The sequence below is a fragment of the Amblyomma maculatum genome, chromosome 11 (genome assembly GCF_055883805.1).
Source record: "Amblyomma maculatum isolate TAMU_Amacu chromosome 11, ASM5588380v1, whole genome shotgun sequence".
NCBI lineage: Eukaryota > Metazoa > Arthropoda > Arachnida > Ixodida > Ixodidae > Amblyomma > Amblyomma maculatum.
The window spans coordinates 90,124,365-90,143,779 of record NC_139354.1 but is presented as its reverse complement, the minus strand read 5'-3'; the positions used below and the strand labels follow the sequence as shown (position 1 = coordinate 90,143,779).

At 44.6% G+C, this 19,415-nt stretch overlaps 1 long non-coding RNA gene across 1 annotated transcript in view; it reads left to right on the top strand.

Annotated features, from left to right (window-relative positions):
• The first annotated feature begins 10,583 nt into the window (after positions 1-10,583).
• LOC146174355 (uncharacterized) overlaps positions 10,584-19,415 on the top strand; it is a 69,639-nt gene continuing 60,807 nt past the window's right edge. Inside the window, exon 1 of the long non-coding RNA XR_014702134.1 lies at positions 10,584-10,728. This is a non-coding gene — a long non-coding RNA (uncharacterized LOC146174355). The remainder of the gene's footprint in view (positions 10,729-19,415) is intronic.

Genomic DNA, 19,415 nt, shown 5'->3' with positions numbered 1-19,415 from the left:
ACCTACATCAATACACCCTAATTTTCCCAGAACACTACACAGATATATGCCCTTGGTGCAACGACCAGCCAACCGCCTACCCCGTCAAATGGGAGTGCACAGGCCCCAAACCTGCAGACTTAAACATACACCATTCGGAGGTGCAGTGGGAGTCCACTCTGCTATGCTCTAATCTATCGACCCAGTGTAGGCTGATAACTCAGGCAAGAGCGGCAGCCGAGGCCACTGGGGTCTTGAAATGTAAACTCCACTCACTGCCCCCCCCTTTTTTTCTTTCTTTTTTGAATTTTGTTTTGAAATCATGTTCTTTTTCTCTCTCTCCACCTTTAGGTGCACAAATCCTGAAAACAACTTTTGCTCTAAACTATTGAATTCATTCTAAATTTCTGCATATTTTCTCACTGTTTACAAGCTTAATAAAGAAGACGATGAGAATTTGGTTTGCTTCAGTTTCAACTCCATCCGAGCGAGCCGCTCTTTGGTGGCGAAACGTAAATGCGTCTCTACTGTACATTGTTACGGCACAAAAATGACCACAGTGTAGACAAAGGTGTTCAGAAACCATGCACAGTATACTACTGTCTTTTCCTGATGGCCTTCTGCACTGATGCACACTGCCTGCCACAGACCCTTGAGCGCCCGCATCTGGTTGGTTTCGGCTACAGAAATCCTGGCAATATGTCAAGGTCCTGGCAGGGCCATTTATCTCGCACAGGCCATAAACATTCATACTGCGACAGGATTACCAGAGGGAGGCAGTCATGACTGCCAGCGATTGCCCTTCAACCTGTCTTCAGCGCACCATCCTTTCTAATTCGTCTCCGGTATCAGACCAGACTGTGACTTTTCTCTTGATTCATACATGTCGGTCTTTGTCACCTCGTCGATGGCCTGTAACCCCTGCTCAGGAAAACCTACCAGTCCGACCGATGGATGTGTAGCCACTGAATGGCTTCACTGATGGCTTTATTCTATATTCCTACGTGCGTCTCATGTTTAAAAACAAAGATAGCATGATTGTTAAGGATGTGGTCATATTAGCTCTCGTTTATACCGGCACCCTTGTTTCTGTGGTCAATAGAAGGTTTAAGTGCTGGCTTTGACGCAAAGTTATGCTTAAACGCGGTGTAACTTCAACATGTGATGGCTAATCGGCGAGCATTTGCGTCCCACTGGGGTGTCTATTTTGAAAGTTAGCTTGGCAGAAAGTTTTTCAAGAGAACTGATTGTTACCTCTGACTCCACCGGCGACGGTATTTTAGGAATGGGCATTTCGAAGTCGACTGTGCAATTTGGGGGGGGTTCATTGAACGATGCGAATGTTTCCAGCTGATAGAAATTTTGTCTCATGCCAAGCGCTGTTTTGCGTATTTCAAGGCGATTCTCACTCTATCACAGGCAAGTGTTCGTTCCGGTATTTGCTGCCTCATCTACCGTGAAATGTTTAAGGCTGTAGCGGAGCCACCACATTCAACCTGCTTATAGCACGACGTTATAGTGTCACACTGTTCGATATATGTGGTTGACGGTAGCGAGTAGGTGTGAAAACTTACTGTTTGAATTCACAATTTGTCAAGCGGTTTAAAAATTTGGTTTACGTAAACGATCTCCTCCAGATGAACCGTCAGTCGCAGTTGCATCTCTTGTACCGGTAGAATAGCCCAGCCCTGAAAGAGCAACTTTTAGCGTGGATAAGAAAACTGAGCTCCACTCAACGCGTCTCGCTTGTAGATGCTCTCCTGCAGTACTCGGCTGTCTCTGGCTTCTCCATTCACCGCGCACCCCTCATTTCCATGTCTTGTACCGCCACATTATCGACACTGATTTTCTCCCTAGCGATCAAAAACCCTATCGTGCGCCGCCGTCAGAGCACAGAAAAATTCACGAGGAATCCAAATGGATGCTTGGAAGGGGAAGCCGTTTATCCCTTAGGCAGCTACTGTAATTCACTTCGGCAAGGTGACATGTGGAGATTTTTTTTGTGGACTACTGCCTGTTGAATGGGATCAACAGAGAGTATATATACCCGTTCCCTCGCACTAATGACTAATGGCACCATGGACGGCCTGGATGTGGAATATTACTTTTAGATGCATACATTTATGATCAGATTGCAGGGAATTATCTATTCTACTGCAATACAAATGCGGCTTTTGCGACCGGGGATAGCCTTTGGATCTATTGTGATGCATTTTAAACTTCGCAATTCAGATGCGAGATTTTAGACAATTATAAACACGTTTTATTAAAACGGTACGGTGAGCATAACTAAAGCTCAGATCCTGGGTTATACTGCGTACATACCGCTATACTACTCCTCAGTTTTAATAATTGCCACTTTTCAAAGCGGCAAGCGTTGGGGCTCAGCAATATTGTCAATGGGCAGGCGCGTGACCAGATCTAGCAAAAACGGCAGCTGTTGAACCATTTTATCACAACGGAGTGTAAGACGAAATTTAGTGCAGTAATGCTCCTTGGGCGTTTCATTCAGATTTGCGACATCACCTACCTGCCGATGTGCATCCTCCACAGAGGAGCTTTGTATGAATGTAGTGACTGGTGCAATGTCTCAATCCGCAGCAGACGTTTATCTTGAGGTGTCATCCAAACTCCGGCATTTCGAGTCCTCCTCGCAAACAGAGCGTTACAGCGGTGCTAGTGGTGTTGGAATTGGGGCTGTTAAGTGTCAACTCAAATAAGGCCGGTGCAAAGCGCTATGTCATCAAGCGAGAGTAGAACGATGGTCTCATCATACAAGAGTGCCCGGCTATGATCTTCGCTGTACAAATGTTCTGTTCGTACTCCAATGATGGCCTATTCACTACTGTGATTAAAGAACTCTCTCTCTCATCCCTCGTAAATCTTCAAGATGCATGAGGTCACCTCCTATACTTGACCCTGCATCTATAGCAGGATTATTTCAATGTCGTATAGAGGAACAAGCGGAGACGCTCTGACGCAGGCTGTCTCTCACGAGTGCCACTACCATTCAGAGAGGGCGACAGTGACAATTTTGATCATTACGTTTCAACTACCTTTACGAATTTCTGCTGTTGCAGTTTTAAATCTCAGGAACTAGAAGATTCAAGTCTGCAGTCTATCTTGGTACCGTTTGCAACGAGGAAGGTAAAGGTCGTTTTTGTGTCCGTGACGTTCTTATGTGGACACAGAACTAGTATCGTGTTCACCTTAGCTATGCTCAACCTGGCCCACTTTTCACCCTGTGCCGCCTCGCAGCTGTCCATCTAAGCAGGTCGGAATTTATCTGTCTTGCCTGTTTCCAAAACATCCATATGAAAGAGAGTGCAGCATGATATGTACGACTGCTTCGCTCCATGTGTGAAACATCTGCTCTACCATTCGTTGCCACACATCAAGTGTCGCTGTTGCTCCTCAACTCGGTCCTCATGCGACACAAACCATCACGAGGGTAAACAGTGACAGAGGTTGCCGATTACTGGTCGACATCATTAAGGAGCTGCTACGTTTATGCACATTCCCCTCTATGCCCTCAACGCCATATCCGTCGACGAAATGTTTCACAGAATGCATAGACAGGACAATGGCCTACATGTCTGCCTACAAATGTAGAATCAGATCATAAAAATGGGCACATCAGTTTCGCTAGATCAGACGCACTTTCAATTCTACTACTTATGAAACTACCGAATATATTCATTTCTAGATGTTGCACTTTGGTTCACCGTACTATAGCCGGGACTTAATCCTGCCGAATTTGTATTGCGGAGAGTTATTGTATTTGACTAAAGAAACTCATTGGGTTGCCCGCCACTGTTGCATTGTATATAAGAATCCTTCAAGAACCACTACAATGGCCGAGCAATACGTTTTGATACAATCCAAATCCTGCGCCAAGGATTGTATGAAAACTACTGGTCCATTATGATTACCCTTAAGGGGGCATTGCCAGAATTACTGAACTACATATGTAGTTGTGCGCGTCACCGCAACTAGTCACAGTTTGTTGAAAACTATACTGCCACACGTCGGCCGTCTGAAGTTATGTAATCAAGGTGGACATCAAAGTTCATCCGGCATAGTTCTAGTGCGCAGAAGGAAAATGTCAGGAGGAGAAAAGACAATGGAGTGGAAGAACAAAGTGTTGAGACGAGAAGAGGCGGAATTTGTGGAGTCTGAATTCCACTTAAAGGTGACACGGAATGTATGGCATGACCCCGTCCTCCTTGGCGTTTGCATATCATCCAGATATTATCAAAAGAAATTTATTTCGAGGTTACTTGTATACACAGGTAAAAATCTGATACACAATGTACACAATGTTTGCTATTTTTAGCAGTCCGCATTTCAGCAGCCGTCCTCCTTTTCTAAATAATGGTGGCCAGTGTTTTTATTCGACTTGTTATAGCATTAGGTAGCGAAAGGAGAGGAAAATAGAAGTACTGGAATACGCCTATGTAATTCCGAGTAGACAACGCACTAAGAAAAACTCTAGGGGGCACATTGAAACAGTAAAGTGCGATGAGGCGAAAACTTTTAAATGCTCTTTGGTCCGAAGCCACCGTTTAAGACACCTTGCTTTATTGTCTCAGTCCCACCATCATCCCTTCCCTTAAGGCCCGGTGCAGGTGTCCGCGGAAAATTGTGATAAATACTGCGCATTTTCATTTGTGTAAATACTTGGCGGCAGCAGTAGGGACGATATAATTCTGATACATTCTCTGTACTATCGTAGATTCCCGCTTATACACGCTGGATCTTCTCCTGCAGAAGAAAATGAGGAAAAAACATCCTGGCCACACACAAACTTCTCGTCATCGGCACTAGGCATCGGTGATCCGTTTGGCGGCGGTACCATCGACTGATCGAGGATAAAAAGAGGCCACCGGGCCATCTAGGTTAACATTGGCGGCAGCAGTGGTCACAGCGACATACTTCTGATACATTTTCTGTACTCTCGCAGGTTGGTGCTCCCCCTTTTTTATGCCTAACCTTAGTCAATTGTTTGACTACTGCTGCTGCTGCCAAGCGTGTTTCAATGCCTGATGATGTCTAATGTCCGAAATGTCAGTAAGTAGTGGAAGATCGAAATGGTATTTCCTGCAGTATATGCCTCACTTCGTTCCACGTAAGAAAATGTGCAGGCGTTTCTGAAGCGACACTGAAGTAAAAAAAGACTATCGAAAAACTTGGAGATGTCCTAAATGCAGAGGGTCGAAAGCCAATACGCAACCGCTTGAGAGCGCAGACGCAGAACCACACCTACGGAGCATGTAGAATATGCTGCTAGCCATGAAAAAAAAACTGGAAGTGTTAATGCCAGGTAAACTGTCGATGATGTGGTAAATGCTGTGGAATTCATGTTTGATCAGTTGACTGGTTTGCTTGAACGTGTAAAACAAAATGAGCAAGAAATAACACAAATCAGGAAAAGAATTGGAAGGCTAGAGGAAAGTGAATGCACTGAATCACTCCTAACTCAGCCTAATGAATTGGAATGGCGGAATAGGCGCGCCAACCTGTGGTTTCGTGGGATTCCCCAAACTGAAAAAGAGGACCTTCTAGGAAAAATTAATGTCATTGCTGCTACGATTCAGCTCCCGCCACTATCCTGCGACGATGTGGATGCCATACATCGTATGCCTTTAAACCCACATACGATTCCTGCTATTATCTGCCGATTCGCAAAGCACAAAACCTGAGATCTGCGGTGGGCAAACAGGAAAAACAGAAAATGGTACAGCGCACGTGCTTGAAAGCCTGACGAAAAAGAACCGCGAACTGCTGAAACACGCAAAGGAGTGGGCAAAACAACACGGCTTCAAATATGTCTGGTACCGAAATGGCAAAGTACTGGCGAGGAAATGTGACAGCTTGCCAGCAATAGTCATCTCATGGGAAAGTAAACTTGATGAACTACTTGGGGCTAGGCCCAGAGGGAGTAATCCACTTTGCGCACCCTAAATGAACCCGCCTCCTTCCCTTTTCAGCCAAACAAAGCCTCAATTCTTCATGCCACCTACTCTAAACCCTGCGTGTGCTCAGAAAAAGAAAAGCATGTCCTTCTTTCACGTTAATGCACAGTCATTGAGTAACAAAGGTGACAATTTTGAATCATTCCTTTCTGCACCTAATTTTCGTTTCAACAAAGTGATGGTGACTGAAACATAGTATCAAAGCAGTGACGAAGCCTTAGAATTGCCAAAATATAACACGTATGTGCAAAATCACGTTGATAAACGAAGTGGGGTGTTATGGTAGCGATAGATAGAAATATCAAATGCAGCGTTCTTACCGATTTTACTGCAACTCATGATGACTATGAAATACTCTCTTTGCAACGTGGTAAAAACGTCTTTTTTGTATTGTACCACCCTCCAAAGAACTTCTTTAATTTTGCCTGCTTCCTTGACGAATACCTCCAATGGATCACAGAGAACAATCTGAATGCTTTCTTGGCGGGCAATATAAACATAGATTTTCTTTCACATTCAGCTAATCAACTAGAGGTAGAGTCGATACTGCAGCGTAGTCGCTTTATTAACGTCATAAATGCTCCTACACGATTACAAGCAGTGACAGCAATCGATGTCTTTTTTTACTAACTCCTCAGCTGATGGTCTGCCTTCTGGAGCAATAAATGGCCACATAAGTGACCATCTTCCAATATACATGCTTATTGAGAGTGTCTCCTGTCCTAAAAATTGTATGTTCCCATTTACCACCTTTGGACGAATTAATCATGACACAATGGACCACTTTAGGGCAGCGTTGCTAAATGTTATTGTGCGAAACAAAGAGGACCTACAAGAGACTTACAATACTTTTAATGCCATATTTAAATCTATTCGCGAACAATTTTTCCCTCTTGCAACATCCAAAAAACCCCGCAGAGCTCGCTAACCATGGATAACCGCTGAATGCCTAAAAATAATAAAAACTAAAACAGACCTGTACAATCGCTTTATCATAACGAGGTCATCGGATGATCTTGTACAATTCAAAGCATGTCGGAACAAAGGTACGTCTTATCTTCTTCAGGCGAAAAAAGTATACATGGAAAAACTATTCAACCAAGATTTATTAGAAAGGAGCGACATTGTGTGGCAAAACATAAACCAAATTTTAAATCGAGTTACAACTGCTACTAGTGCACTTGAAATCTTGGTGAACAATGAAAGAAGTGAGTGGGAAACAACTAGCCGATGAGTTCAATAATTACTTTGTGTCTTAGGCAGTTTCCAGGAACATAACGTGAAGTGCCTTGACTCGCAAGTTGTTTCCCGTGCATTCTTGTCTCCAACCAGTGCTAACGAAATCCAAAATTATATCCTGACTTTACAAAACAGCAAGTCGCCTGACATTGACGACCTCAAACCTTGCCCAGTCAAACATGTAGCTGATGTAATCAGACCAGTGTTGGAATATATTATTACCTGCTGTATTGAACATGCAGTATTCCCTAAGGAACGCAGTTTGCCAGAGTAACACTCAATCACAAATGTGGAGACCGGAATAATCTGTCAAATTACCGTCCCATATCTATTTTACCTGTTTTCTCAAAGTGTTTTCCAAATGATCTTGTTCACACAGGTATTACGTTTTTGTAACAAATACAACATAATACGCCCAGTCAGCATGGTTTTAGAAAAAAATTTTCAACAGAAACTGCACTGCTAACAAAAAAAGAGCTAATTTTATAGTCGTTTGAGCACAAACTTCTAACTCTTGGCATATTCGTTGACTTTTCAAGAGCATTCGATCGAATCAATCCCAAAATAATGTTGGCTGAACTCGAACACAAAGGTTTCCGCGGACAGTTCCTTCATATATTACAGTCCTATTTAAGTTCTCGATCACAAGTAAAAATAAACAATGACTTATCAGATGTCAAGCACGTGGTTTCTGGTGTTCCGCAAGGTAGTATCTTGGGACCGTTGCTGCTTCTTCTTTACGTCAATGACGTTGTCCGTATCACTAATCTACCAACTTTTGTGATTGATGCTGACGACACCAGTTTATTTTTCAGAGCTCCCCAACTGATAGCTCTTGAGAAACAAGCCTCAAAATGCCTACAGTCGCTTCTAGAACGGTCTCAAAATAATCTTTTAAATATAAACACTGCAAAAACGAAAGCTGTGCTGTTCCGGCCTCGCAACAATTTGACAAACATGCCACCACTCTGTTTAAAGATCGGTGCGTCACACATCCAAACGGTTTCGGCGGTAAAAAGCCTGGGCGTTATTTTCAACGAGAATTTGAGTTGGAATGATCATAATGATATGGCAGTGAACAAGCTGTCAAAGGCTGTCGGTATCTTGTGTCGATTGAAATATTTATGCCGAAGCGTATTAAGGAAATATTGCATAATGCGTTGTTTTCTTCTGTTGTTAAGTATTGCTTTTTGTTGTGGGGTACCACGATCCTTACTGATGTTAACCGCTTATACCTCCTTGAAACGAAAGCCGTTCGAAATGTTATGAATTCTCTCCGACTTGGGCACACTGAATCAATATTCAATGAACTTCGAATTATCCGCTAGCCACAATTATACGAAACTTTACTCTTGCGGCGGTATGAAATCGGTGTTCACAATAACAACTGCCTGATGATAAAACTTTCAGGATTGCAACACAAAGAGTCAATATACGCTACACGAACGACACCGAAATGGCTTGTACCTAAGATCCGAACGAATTATGGTTATCAAATTCTGAACTACACTCTCCTGAACTGATTAAATAAACATTCTGAACAAACGTATAGGTAATAAAAATCAGCTCGTTTATGTTTGTTCTTGTTTGTAAGAGTGATATTATTCTATGTACCATTGCAATGCCTCTGTAGGGTGCGTCGGCCTCGTCAAGCCTTTCTTCTGGCCTTTTGCCGGCGCACCCAACATCATCAGGATGTTAAATAAACATAATTCTAATTAAAATGCCGATAATTCCTGCTTTACCGCATCTTCGTCTGTATGCTCTTTGGTGCGCCGTTCGAGGAAGCGCCAAATGAAAGACGCAAAACGGATGCCTGGATCAGACGCTATGAGGAGTCAGCTTCTTATATTTCTGAATGATGACATGACTGTATATGACACTCATGACGACGTCAGTTTCGAGCATTAGACATGACCAGATGTGAGGTCATGAGAATGTTACATTCGGTTATGCTGTCACGTCACGGATGATGACGTCACCATGGGATAACGTCACAATCATCTCTGTTATGATCACTGTGACTGTCATCATCGGTCACTATCTACCGCTGACTAGAGCTGTTCATTGACAGCTTTAAAGGTAAACAGCAGCGGGGGTGGTCCCCATGGCGACCCCGTTGGCAGGACGCTAGCTAAGCAGAACTAAGATATGCTTCTCACGGGTCCCGCGTGGCTGTCAGGATGATTGACAGTTATAGTGTGGCCGGCTGTACACCGAAAGTGTGAGAAATTAAAGGCTTTCGCCTTAATACTCGCATGTACAGATACGATTCGTTGCCACTTGGGACGGGCTGTATGAATGCGCGCCGACATCAGCTCTTTGGAATGAGCTCCATTTACTTTTTCATCCCTAGTAATTTCGTTTGCCTCATGCAAAATTATTGGTCATGGCTGTTCATATGCGGTTTCGATACTTTCCTTATTGTGTAAACCTCACTTGAAGGCGCCAGAGCGGTCTGCTTGCCTTTCTGTCTATATTTACCTCCGTGCATGTTGTGTGAGTGCACTGATTGTTCGCAATAATGAAGGCGTCCTCGGTTGAATGTCTTTATATCCCCTATGAGAATTCCAAATATCATAATGAGTACACCTAGAGCATTGTATGTCAAATCTTGATAAAAGAAAGGCTCCAAACCAAACGTGTGCTCAAAATAATATTGGAAGCAGTGTGGAGAATTGTTTATATTGTCACGTGGTGGGGACAAGTTCGCGAGCACAAGTGAATACACACAGGTATAGAAGCACTGAAATTAACTCTTAATTGGGCAGACTTGCATCCGCAAAACAGCTAAACGATTGGGTGGCAGCGATAGAAACAATCTTGCTCGGCGGTCGTCGCACAAAGAATGCCAGTTTCACTTGTGAGCCCTTATTTGAAAGGCGGCGAGGAAGGATCTAGAAAAGCCGCAAATGGTACTGGCATGGCCTGGAACATTGTACAAACACACGCGAGCGGCTGGAATCTTTGAGATTCATCCGGACGCCTCTTTCGCTGCAAAGAAAATGATAGATATCTCGCGACAAGCACTATGAACAAACACAGAATACGGAATCTATGAGCGCGCTAGTACCACAATGATAAGGCCACATGCGAGTGGCTGTCGAATAAGAACAAATAAAGAATAAAATGGTTCGCGGTAAAAAATATATATATATATATATATATATATATATATATATATATATATATATATATATATATATATATATATATATATATATATAAGCTGCTTTCTATTTATTCTTAAGCTTTCCTGGGAGCTCGATGTCTTGCACCAAGCCTCGAGCAGTTTACTGCTCGAAATACGTAGATGTTTTAAAGGCAGCCGGAAAGGTTAATCAATGTATTGTGTTGTCACATTTGACATGAAAAAAAATAAAAAATGACCAACGTACTACCTTGATGGTGAGGCTATATACGTTGCTGCTAGTCTAGTGTCGCCAGTAAAGAAATAGATTGTGTTTAGCCAACCTTTGTAAAACCACCGAACCTAAAGTTACTGCATTGCGGTTTATGATTTCCTGCATTACCTGTGAGTATGTTTGCGATTTTTATGGGTATAAAACAGCAAAATTTGCGTTCGCTATACCTGTTTTATGAAGCTATTATGAATATTATATCAAAGTCTAATCTTACTTAGAGAAATTATTTTTGCTTTATTTTGTTACCAAATATATTGCACAGGACTGGACATGCCAACACGTAGCGCCATGTGTAGGTTTACGCGACAATAATTGTAGTTCCTTCTATCATGGATGAAAATAGAAATTTCAGCCGCATTCAATGTTTTTGTAGAAATGAGATTTCAATCCCGTAGGAGTACAGTCACTAAAATCTTCACACTTTTCTTGGTCTCTCTTTCTGATTACCGGCACGCAGATTATCATTGTCTTTCTGGGGAGCAAATAACATTGAATTATGTCGAATGCCGAAGCCGCGGGCAAACTTTTATTTGATGCGAATGCGAGTTTATTGCCGCAGTGCTGAATAGAAGGAAGAAAAGTTTAACTATCTGAGGAACTTCGCCTTTCTTGACTAAAATCTAATGTATAAGGCTTTTTCTTTGCTGATCTTACAATTATGTGTTCAGGGCTGTTATATTTACCGCCAATGCTAATCCCAAGCTGCATTGGTGAGGTAGTTAGTCGTTCCCAAGGGAATTGCAAGGCTTCAACCAGGCGACATGTACCAAGTCGGTAGAGGACAAGGGACGACCACTCGCTTCCATGCGCTATCCTATAGTTTAGGCTGCTTACACGGTCGACCATGATGTCTGGCCAATGTAAAGCGTCAAGGCTTCTTCCGCTAGGCAGCGCTTTTGGAAAGGCTACCAAAGCAGCTTAAAGTTTCCAAGAGTATAAGACACATGAAGATCCCGGCTACCCCACCCATAATTGGAACGCTCTTGGGAAGCAAAAACCCGTGAAAATGGAAATTACGAGGGTCTCCAATTTTCACGATGACCAAGCAATGCGCCACTGATACATCTTATTTAAGCACTATGAATGAAGAGGCGCCGCGGAAACCCCATACCGATGCATTGCAGGAACGAGAGCAGGACAAGAACGAGGAGGTATGACAACATCAGCACGCACATATATGTACAAAACATTGTCACACTTCGTTGAATCTTCCAAACGTCCATGCGGAAGAGGACCGATATGGCTCAGCGCTTAACGCGTGAAAATCAAGTCAGACAGGACAGTCAAAAGTCAAATACGCAGGAAGTAATTTCCCAAGATTAGCCGAGTGTGAATCGAAGCAGTACAGGAAATTGTGCCGGTAATTTTTATGAGCTCCACCAAACTTTACTCCTACACTCTCCATTAGGATAGAACGCAAACCTATAACCCCACATATCAGAGCAAGGTTGTCCCACATAACTTTAGGTTCGTTCCCAAAAGCTTGGTAAAAGCTGACCTCATTACCCAAAATGTAGCACTACTGTATACTAATGCCATTTAGCAACCTGTCGACAAACATATTAAAGGTGTTATTTAGCATGTAAACACATGGAGAATATCCACATTGTTTAGCGACCTCATCTCCATTGGCACTGCTGTCTAGTTTTCCTGCAAGAGCGGCGGGAAGTGGCTCTGCGATGATTTAAAATGCGCTAATGACGTGAAGAGGGGTGAAACATCATGGTGAGAGGCGGGTGAATGGCTGCTTAATACTTCGCTGTATGAACGGCTCTTCCGAGTAGAATGCACGGACGGTATGGTTGATGACGACGAAAAATGTTACTTGAACGCCGAGTGCCGATTGCAGTAGATTGAAATTTGTCATCCTGGACCCTACCATTAGCACAGAGTAATTGGCCGACCAGAAAGGAGCACGCGGTGGTTTCCTGCATGGTAGGACGAAGATATCGAGCAATGGTTGCGAAAGAGCGAAGAGTGAGTGTCCCTGCTATTATGGTAAATGAACTGTTTGTAAATGTGATGTCGCTAAAATTCGTGAAGTGTACCTAGTCATCGGGTGGCACGAATGCGAATGCGCTTGAAGAGCATATGCGTGATCGCTGAGCCAAAGAGCCAACGAAGCTGCTGGCGTAATGATATTTCATCCAAAAACAGTTTCATGGCGCAGAAGTCGTTTTGAGATGGACATTCTTCGGCACTGCCCCTTGTGGTAACATTGTCTAACAGGTAAACTTCATAGAATGTGCGTTATAGAATAAATAGCTAAGAATTTATCTTGATATGTCCTGAAACACAAATTTAGAACATGTATGTTCGCAGCTCTTTAGAGTAGCATCTTGGTTGTATGCTATTAAATTTATTTGTCCTTCGCAAATCCGCAAATGTGTAGTCAATGCTCTAAAATACAGTGTATTGCAATATATTATAACCTGTTTAAACTAGTGTTCGAGTACTTTGCGGAACAACAGCAACAGTATTTTGGAAAGTTCGCTGAAATCACCTTTATTAAATACAATTACACATCCCTGATTTGGACAATTTGAACAACATTGCCAGCTCGAGCGGCTGGAATCCCTGAAGATACATCTCGGCGTATCTGAAGGAGCAAAAATAATAATACTGTGTCCAAGCGGCATACAACATGCACAAGTCTTTATTCTTTGACGAACAATTACATTTGTAAGATCGCGTGCTCATAGCTGTAAAAACAACAAAAAATCACTAAGGCTTAGCTCTGTTAACCCCTGCTACGGAGGCGAAAAGTTTTCTTGCTTGGATATTCAGTATTGTTAAGGCTGGTGAGAGTCACTTAGGCCTGAGCCTGACATAGAGAGTGGAACCTCGACTAAACATGGACAGACAGTTTTGCTCTGGTGTAACTCCTCAATGGCTGGCTGCGAATATCAAGGAAACGCAGCAGAAGCATTCCTTCTAGAGTGTGGCTACTGTATATCCATGAACCTCAAGTGCACTGCAGTCTTGTCTAGGAAAAGGAAATGTATCGAGGGAATTTTTAATGTGGAGATCCAAGAAAGTGATCCAGTGAAGGAGCGATGGATGTGAAGGGAAAGGTAGGCAAGGGCCTGGAAGGCTGTCTCGTTGTGTGAGGAAACGTTATTCTCAGCTGTGTGAAAAAAATGCAGCGTGTGTACGAAGTAGAAGCCAGTGCCACACTCTCGGCTCGCCGCATGCGCTCATGCGCGTGTCACTCTAGTTTCTCTGAGCCGAGTTTACTTGCTCCTGCTAGGTCAGCAAAGATTTAATTTTGTGAAGCTTTGTGTGGTTCGCGGTAATATTGTAACACAAGCCGGTACGGCTAAGTATCACATTTACTGTCACCAACACATAAGCACTGGCGAACGATGACACGGTTGAACAAACTCTCCAATCGAAGACGACGATCGCATGTCAGTCTCTCCCGAGCCAGACCACATGGCGGCGCCGTAAGTATTTGGCATTGCGGCCTTACACTTCCCAGAGCAAAAGGCATAGTCCCGATTCGGCGTTCTGAGTTTAAGCAGAACCACGGGGAGCATGAATGTCAAGTTCACACGGAGAAGCAAGACCTAGTCACAGAAAGAAAAGAAATAAGATGTGGCTTGACATAGCGGGTATAAAATAGCCGGCGGTAGGCTTCAGCGTGATGAACGAATTGGTCCGCACCAGCTACTGATGGGTGGGCAATATCTGGCTGTAACTTTGCACCCAGCATGCTAATTGGGTCGCGACCATACGCCAAAAGAAACATTGTCAAGCGGGTTGTTTTCTGTACTGCAGTGCTATACGCGATTGCGGCATAAGGGAGTATCTGGTGGCAGTTCTTGTAATTGTCATCGACATACTACAAGAAATCATATCGGCAATAGTCTTGTTGAGCCACTCAGTAAGGCAATTCGACAGAGTATCGTAGGCTGTTCTCCGATGACAAGTGCCACTGAGCCGAATAACGTCCTCTGTTAGAGCTGAAGTAAATGTTGTGCCTCTGTCATGTTGAACGCCTCCAGGGGCACAATGACGAATGCCTAGGTTAAATATGAAACAAGTGTGCAATATCAGAAGGGGTGCTGCTGGCAAGAGCTTTTGTTTCAGAGTAGCAGATGGGGTAGTCAGTAGCGACTATAATGTACCGGTTTCCCATTAATGGCGTAAATAATGGAGTGAGCAATCCTTACCGAAGTGGTGAAAAGGTACATGAGGAGGATCGATAGGCAGCAGGCAAGCCTGCTTGTGAGGTGGTGGCTATCGACGTTGGCAATACCTGGTGGGTCTTAACTTATAGGTGGACAACAGGAGCTCCCGCTGTATTTGAGCGAGATCAAGCATCTAAAGAACTGCTAGAAAAACGGAATAATCTTTGTCAAATAAAGAGCATGAAATAGGGCCACAGGGCAGGCAGTCAGCTTCACTGTATTTCTTGTCGGACTTGTACACAACAGTGGCATCGAACTCGTGTAAGCGCGGACTCGGCGGGCTAACCACCCCGAAATGTCTTCATTGTTCGCTAGCCAACAAAGTTTGTGGTTGTGCCTTACAAATCCAAATGGCTGACCATGCAAATACGGCCGAAATTTTGCTGTCACTCACACAATTGCAAAGCGCAACTTTTCAACAAAATAATTCACTTCGAATGAGACAGGGTGCGGCTGGTGTAAGCAATCTGCCAGTCAACACCAACTTGCCACTGAAGGAGAACGACAACGACGCCGATGGTAATGACGTTGGTATTGAATTCTGTGTTCCCCTCCTCATCAAAGCGACGAAGTATGGTCGTTGTTTGGATTCGTTTAGAAAGATCTTCGAACGCCTTGTGCTGCTCTTTGTCCTAGGTCAGAGGTTGATCGTCCTGCGAGTCAGAAGTTCAGCTATCCTGGAGACGTCTTGCACAAAGTGGCTGTAAATTGCGCAGAGACCAAAACTCTACACACGTCTCTATTATCAGTGGCGATTGAAAGCGCAGCTATGGCACCCGCCATCTTTTTGGTCAGAACTAATACCTCTCAGTGCTCATGCTTTTCGAATGCGAAGCGGCATTTTCTGCTTTTAGCTAGAGGCCGGTCGCGCTGAGAGAGTTTAAAACGGCCGTCAAGCCCTTCAAATGTTCGTTGTAGGTCGCAGAGATAGTGACAACGTTGTCAAGGTGGGCGAGGCACATCTGTCTCATGAGGCCCGCTAGGACAGTGTCCATCATTCTTTGAATAGTGACAAGAGTGGAGCACAAGTCGAAGGGAAGCAAGTGTAATTCTTACAGTCCATCAGAACCGATGAGTGCGGTCTTATTGTGATTACGCTCATCACGTTCAATTTGCTTGTCCCGCGTAGATTAAGCGATAAAAGTTATGTCACATTCCGAACTAGGTCGAACGAGTCATAGTTTCGAGGCAGCGCGTATCCGTCTTTTTTTTTCATAATTTTCTTGCGCCTGCTGTTGTCGACGCAGGATTCGATTGTTCCGTCCGTTTGAGGAGCAGGAAATCTAGCGAGGCACATGGCCTGTAGAAGTGTGTATTACGTCATCTCAAACCAGTTCATCAGCCTGCACACAAATAGCCTCACGTTCTTTCGCCGATACTCGGTAAGAGGTTGGCGGATAAGGCATTCCTTGGAATCAACTGTAACGTGTTGTCTTGCTACTCAGGCCCGTTTCAAATTGGAAGTGATGGCAAAGCAGTCATGGGAAAAGTCAAGAATGTCTCGAAGCTGTCGTTTATCGCCAAGAGGCAAGTCACGATTCACGTCCGTTCTAAATGCATAACGAGTACTGTCAGCAGTGTTCTTAAGGACCAGCGATATGGTTCAGGGGCGGATGGTTCGCTGACTTCATCAAAACAAGCGACGACGGTACCTTGCAATATTTTGCGGTATGCGGCGCTATAGTTTTGTTAAGAGCAGTTGAGTTCGCTGGTTGCTCGAGGCAAATTCTCTCCGAGCGGCGCAGACTTATAGGCCCAACAGCCACTTTACGCACAATTCCGCGTGATTTGAAATACGAGCGGGTTTGCGCACTGCACGCTATTAACAAAGCTGGTGTCTGAAGGTAGAGTGAAGTAAAGTAGTCATCGCACACTCAGAAGACTGGCCTCCATGATTTTCATGCCTTGCAAATTGTGCGCTGAGTGAAAAACAAGTCGCTATGAGGTTACGGAGGTCGATGATTGCGCCATTTTTCCGAAGGAAATCAAGACCGATGACCATTTTCTTAGAGCACTCTTCCAGCCCAGTAAAACAACAGAACGACGCGTGGCTAATCTCGATTCCAGTGGAACACAATCAGAGCGAAGCCGTAAAATATGCTGCTGTCTGTATCGGCGCTCCGTGCCAAGGAGTCGGGACTTTACGTCGATAGATAGCAAGCCCACGACTTATAATGCAAAATTCAGCGCCGTTATTCATAAGGGCAGTCGTGTGGTGGTTGTCAACGACGATTTGTATCTGAGTTGAAAGGAGCTCACCGTCCCCAAATTGACGGGGAGACAGTTCAGTTCAGTTCAGTCTTTCAGTCGTGTCCGACTCTTCGTGACCCTATGGACCATGTCACGCCACGCTTTCCGGTCTCTCACTATCTTCCTAACTTCACATAACTTCATCTGCAGTGCCTCGAGGATGCCATCTAGCTATCGCGCTTGCTGCTGACCCCTTCTCTGGCGACCCTCAACCTTTCCCAACATCAAATCTTTTTCCAGCGACTCCTCTCTTCTCATCAAATGACCAAAGTAGCTGAGCTTTAACTTTAGAATTTGACCCTCCAATGAGCAGTCAGAGTTAATGGTCGACAATATCGACTGATTTGATCTTCTGGCAGTCCAAGGAACTCTCAAGAGTCTTCGCCAGCACCACAATTTAAACGCGTCAATTCTTCGGCGGTCAGCCTTTTTCACAGTCCAACTCTCGCATCCATACAACACAACTGGAAAGACCATACACGAGTTATACGTATTTTGGTTGGCAGACTAATGTCTCTGCTCTTTACTAGGCGGTCAAGGCTAACTATTGCTCTCTTTCCCAGAAGCAGGCGTCTCCTAATTTCATGGCTGCAGTCTCCTTCCGAGGTAAGCTTGGAGCCCAAGAAGAGAAAATCTGTCAGAGCTTCCACTTCTTGTCCATTGATGCTCCAGGACTTGATAGGGCAAGACGCCATGATCTTTGTCTTTTTAATGTTCAGTTTAAGCCCAAACTTCTCACTCTCTTCTTGTACGCGCATCAGAAGTCTCTTGAGTTCCACTTCACTTTCTGCCAATAAAGTGGTATCATCCGCATATCTATGGTTGTTGACACGTTTTCCAGCAATCTTCACTCGAGCTGAAGACTCCTCCAGACCGGCCTTCCTCATGATGCACTCTGCATATAGGTTAAATAGGCAGGGCGACAGTATGCAGCCTTGCCTCACTCCTTTCTCAATCGGTAACCAATCAGCAAGACCATGCCCAGTTCTGACTGTGGCCTCTTGTCCTTCATACAGGTTCCTGAGGAGACAGATGAGGTGAATTGGAACTCCCATCTCTTGGAGAGCTTGCCACAATCTGCTGTGATCTACGCAGTCACACGCTTTCGCATAATCAATAAAACAGAAGTAGATGGGTTTCTGGAGCTCTCTTGCTTTTTTCATGATCCAGCGAAGGTTGGCAATTTGGTCTCTAGTTCCTCTGCTCTTGCGAAACCCAGCTTGCACGTCCGGAAGCTCCCGATCCACATACTGCTGCAGCCTACCTTGGAGGATTTTCAACATCGCCTGGCTCATTATTCCGTGCGTCGAATAGCTGCGTCGAAGGTATCCTTCAGTGGTCTTGGGAAGTTCTTCAGACTGATGGATCGTTCAGTGCGTAGATTGGACGCGTCAGAGGAAAGCTTCTGTGATTGTCTGAAGATGGTCAGTCTGCTGGCCTGAGGAGATTCGCAAGGCAGACTATTTGATCGAGTCGGTGCGCGGATGGTTATGTTTGTTAAACAGATGAACAACGTTCCAACCTTTAAGAGTCGCCATCCTAAGTTTTCCCGATGCGAATTTGGAGAGTGCCTGAAGGAATATTGGAGACTGGATGGAAATGGTCATGGAGAGGGTGATCTGGACTGGCGTCGCGGTAGGGATGCAGGTGAGACGTTGTCGCTGAGAAAATGGTCAATATTCTGAGGTAGTTCTCCGTAGCGTGAGAGAAGGGAATGCGGTGAAACTCCGTGAAAGCCCATGCGGTGGTAGAAGCAGTGCCGCAGCACGGTACTGGTTTCCCTGGAGTGGAAACACAGCGATAGGTTGTTCGGCGAACCACGCGTGCGCTTTCGTAACGCGCGGCAGAGCATCAGGTGCACCAGTCGAACCGGATAGCGGTACGGAGTTGTGTTATGAGCGGTGCTGCAAGGTACTGGTGGTGCTGGCGCCAGGGGCATGCAACACGTCGCTTTAGGTCTTGACGTACGCTTAGGCGGCTGTGGAAATGGCATTGCTGGCACAGTTGGCAGAGTTCTTCAAGTCCAAAATCGAGCTACCGCCAACACGCGGGTGTTGGAGGTGACTGCACTGCAGGCAAGTTCACGGAAAGCTGCACTCTCGCTCACGGACATTTGCAAGAGAATGACCACAGCAGCGATGTTCGCTGATCGATGATAATGCACAAATCGTTACCGTAGGGCATGATCTATGCTTGTCGCTTCCCTCGTTAAATCACATACACTACTCGGGCAATGTAGTACAAAGACGACAAACAGGTGCTCCTAGACGTCGCACATAATGTTGCGCACAATCTTTGCCTCCGAAAGGGGTGGATATGCGTGGTTAAGCAGCCGAGTCACCTCTTTCGCGAAC